General features: G+C 45.4%; 1 non-coding gene across 1 annotated transcript; it reads left to right on the forward strand.

Annotated features, from left to right (window-relative positions):
* Positions 1 to 2,842: 2,842 nt before the first annotated feature.
* trnah-gug (transfer RNA histidin (anticodon GUG)) lies at positions 2,843 to 2,914 on the forward strand. The gene has a single exon. It is a non-coding gene; the product is annotated as a tRNA-His (tRNA).
* Positions 2,915 to 4,524: the final 1,610 nt, after the last annotated feature.

A 4,524-nucleotide genomic window follows, 5' to 3' on the forward strand; every position in this document is an offset into this window, starting at 1 on the left:
TTCGTTTCTCTGAAGTAAAAATAATGTCGAACTGACTCGGAGTTGAATCCCACTTGCCTTACTTTAATTCCGCTGATGTTCCAGCGGTTTTAAAATCTGCTCTCTGCGTCAATCTTCACCTCGATGTTAAACTGGCTTCTTTGATCGTGGGGATCTCGTGAGGAGGCCGAGATGGATCATATACTCTGCACTTCTGGCTGAAGGTGGTTGTCTCTCTCTGCAGGTCGGTCTCTCTCTGTTTCAGGCTGGTGACTGAGACCCGGTCTGTTCACAGCACGATTCTTCGTTTTATTTCTTGCACATTATTGTAGTTCTCACATCGAGCTGAAGAGTGAGGAAGAGAGCAGATTTTAAAATCGCTGATATATCAAACTGTGGAAGTGTGTAAGGGCGAATCAGTTTTTAATTGTATTTTCCACATTCAATATTACAGATAAATGAAAGTGAAACTTCTCAAGGCAGCAACAACCTCCTCATCAGAGAATTGAACAGCAGCCTCCCAGATGATAGGCGGGGATACTCAGCACTATAGTAACGAGGAATTGGTCAAAGTGGTGTTTTCCTTACCCGTACATATATATGAATAATATATTCTCACATTTCGCAAATGACAGTTGCATAAATAAATATATCGCAGTATCTGTATTTAGATACTCGCTTTACCGGGGCGTCATTGTGCACTTTGATTGATACTTCACGTTATTCACATGTTACACTCGCAACACCTCCTGGCGGCAATTAGGACTTTGCTGATTTGAGCAAACAGAGTTCAGCGAGCAATGCAAAATTCATCCACGTGGCTTCGGATTGGACTGAAAACCAGGACTTCTGGATCAATGGAAGAAAGGAACCAAAACATCAAACGGTAAATGCTATAATGTTGTTGGTGGGATACCAAACTATGTGTGCAGAGCACAGTGGATTCATTGTCCATCACATGGGACACCTCGTCGCATGAACATTGCTCAGAAAGCTTTTTATTTCCTTCTTTCAATGCAAAATCTTGGACTCAAAATCAAAGAGCAAAAAAGCGACCTTTCAATCACCAGTTACCAGATTCTGGGTATTTGTTTTTTGGTTGCGTGGCCGAGCGGTCTGAGGCGCTGGGTTAAAATTTCAATATCTGTGGAAGACGTGGGTTCGAATCCTATCGCTGTCAGAATTTGAGGTGCTGATTATTTTGGCCTTATCACCAAACACCCTGTTTTACTGAGCAGTGGCCTGCGCGACATTGCTGTGGTTCGACGGCAACTCCAACACCTGACGTGCGTGGCGGTGATCGTGTCCTGGTTCGTTCTCTGCATTGCAGTCGCAGTAACTACCGTTCAAATCTGAGTTATTGTAAGGCTTCATTGACCTATTTGATCCTCTGATACATATGTTAATAGAAAGCAGCAAGAAATCAATATTTAGCACATGAAATAAATATTATTGTTGGTGAAAACCTATTCATTCCGTCAAATCCTAGCACTCTCACATGCCTGTACTTGATGTTCCACAGTTCAAACCCGCCATCTCTGAACCTTCCCTTCCATTCCTCGACTTCGCTATCTCCATTTCCGGCGATAGGCTTTCAACCAATATATATTACAAGCCCACGAACCCCCACAGCTACCTTGATTACACTTCCTCCCACCCTGCTTCCTGTTAGGACTCTGTTCCCTTCTCCCAGTTTCTCCGTCTCCGTCGCGTCTGTTCTGACGATTCCACCTTTCACACCAGTGCTTCCGATAAATCTTGTTTTTTTCTCAACAGAGAATTCCCTTCCACTTCAGTTGACTGGACCCTCGACTCTGTCCACCCTATTTCCTGCACTTCTGCCTTTACAACTTACCCTCCCTCCCAGAACCATGATAGGTTCCCCTCGTCCTTACCTCCCACCCCACCCTCCCTCCACTTTCAGCATTCTGAACGGACCGTTACCTCCACGACACCCTGGTCCACTCTTCCATCACCCCCAACACCAGCTCTCCTCCCAACGGCAACTTCCCATGCGGGTGCACAAATGCAGCACCTGCCCTTTCACCTCCTCCCTTCCCACTGTCCAAGCCCCAAACACTCCTTCAGATGAAACAGCGATGTATTTGTAATAGCTTTTCTGAACACCTCCGTTCAGTACACAAGCGTAACCCCGAGCATCCGTTCGCTTCCCATTTTGAGTCCCCGTCTGAATCCCACTCTGACCTCTCTGTCCTCGGCTTCTTACACCGTTCCAATGAAGCTCAACAAAAGCTCGAGAAACAGCACCTCATCTTTCGATTAGGCTCTTTACAACCTACTGAATTCAACATTGATTTCAATAACTTCAGATCATAAACACTGCTCCCATTTTTTTCGGAGAGCAAGTGCTGGTTATGGTTCGAATGTTGCTATTTACAGCGCCTCCAGACCCATCTTTTGTTACCTTACTTGTCCCATTAACAACCTCCTTGACTTGCACCATCATTCCTTTTGTCATTTAATCACTCCAGCCCTTCACCCTATCAGAGACCTTCCCTTTTGTTCTTTCCTCCACTCCCCTTCCTCCCCCATCGTTTTCCTGACTCTGGACTTGCTTAAAGTCTGACTAATCTTCAACATTTTCCAGTTCTGACGATGGGTCATCCACCTTAAACTTTAATTCTGTTTCTCTCTCTACAGACGCTGCCTGACTTGCTGATTATTTGGAGCATTTTCTGTTTTTATTTCCAGCATCGTCAGTATTTTGCTTCGAATGTCTCCTTATTTGGCTCGGTGTCAAATTCTTTTCAAAAACGCTCCTGTGAAACGCCTTGGGTCGTATCACTACGTCAAATGCGCTATTTAAATAGTTCTGGCAGAAACGACACCATTGACGTGTGGCGCCGTGATCGTATAGTGGTCAGTGCTCTGCGTTGTGGCCGCAGCAACCTCGGTTCGAATCCGAGTCACGGCATATTGTACGTTGCTTCTTTTGTTCTCTCCCGCGCTTGCGAATATAATGCAACAGTATATCAATATTTAATACATGAAAAAAAATAATTGGTGGCGAAAACATGTTGATTCCATCAAATCCTCGCACTCTCACATTCCTGTACTTGATGTTCCGCATTTCAAACCCACCTCTTCTCCCCGCTTTGTCTTCCTTCCACAATCGATCGGCCGCCTTTACTTCCCTCCTTCCATTCACTTTCACGATCTCACGCCCTGAGGTTTGCTCTGCTCCGACCGCCGTTTCAATTGGGCACATGTGCCATTCGCACCAATGTTCATTTGTGCCTTGAAACCAGTCGATAAATTTCGACCTGCGTGACCGCCCGACAGACAAGCATCACGAAAGCAGGGCTGGACCCTGGAAAGAAAGCCGCCCGACTGTTCACGAAATTTACTTGGGGAATCTTGTGATCCAGAGGATGCTAACTGAAGAACTGGTTTTTGTTTTGATGCTTGTTGGCTCTTTTCTCTCAGCAGTTGAGGTGCGTGAGCGACGGGCAGCGCTGCAGAGCTGCGAATGGCGGATGAAAGTTGAACATTTGGCAAGTTGGGGCGGTGAAGTAAGATCGGAAGTGTTCCGCCTTGATCTCAATAGTTCTGTTGAAACGTGCGATTGAATCAAGTAGAGGATAAATATAAAGAGTGACAGGCCATGAGCGAACGAACATTGAAATTCTCGTGGCGCAGGACGCTGTGTGCGGAAACGGCAGATTTTCGAGCTCGTGTGTGGGAAATTAAAGTGCGATCTTGTGTGTGAGAAGAGCACAAGAAAGTTGTGCTTGAAGCTGCGCCCAAGAGGCAAGTTGCAGGTTGTCAGGAAAACTGCCATGGTGAAAACTCAAAATTGAACCCAGAAACTGCTGGCAACACTCAGCAGGTCAGGCAGCATCTGTGGAGAGATATTCGCTTTACCAGGTCGTCATTGTGCACTTTGATTAATACTAAAGACCTGTACAAGATAAACAGGTTGCATCTCAACCGGGCTGGGACCAATGTCCTCGCAGGGATGTTACTCTTGACTTATCAGCGAGCGATACCGGCCTTTACTGGGCCTTAGTTTTTAAAATCTATATTGGTGTAATGCATCCAAGATCTCTGACGATACAAAGCCACGTTGGAAAGTAAGCTGTGAGGAGGACACAAATTGTCTTCAAAGGGATATAAACAGGTTACGTGAGTGGACAAGAAGGTGAAAGATGGAGTATAATGTGGGGAAATGTGAGGTTATTCACTTTGGTAGGAAGAATAGTAAAACAGAATGTTTTGAAAAGGAGAACAACTATTAAATATTTTGGTTCAGAGAAATTTTGGTGTATTGGTACAAGAAACACAGAAAGTTAACATGTAGCTGCAGCAAGCAATCAGGAAGGCAAATGGAATGTTGGCCTTTATTGGAAGGGGTTGGAGTACAAGAGTAAGGAAGTCATGCTGCAATTGTACAGGGCTTTGGTGAGACCGCAGCTGGAGGACTGTGTACAGTTTTGGTCTCCTTACCTTAGGAAGGTGAAACTGGCCTTCGAGGCAGTGTAACGAAGGTACACTACATTGATTCCTGGGATGGGAGGGTTGTCC

Source organism: Heptranchias perlo, chromosome 35, assembly GCF_035084215.1.
Source record: "Heptranchias perlo isolate sHepPer1 chromosome 35, sHepPer1.hap1, whole genome shotgun sequence".
In the NCBI taxonomy this organism is placed as follows: domain Eukaryota; kingdom Metazoa; phylum Chordata; class Chondrichthyes; order Hexanchiformes; family Hexanchidae; genus Heptranchias; species Heptranchias perlo.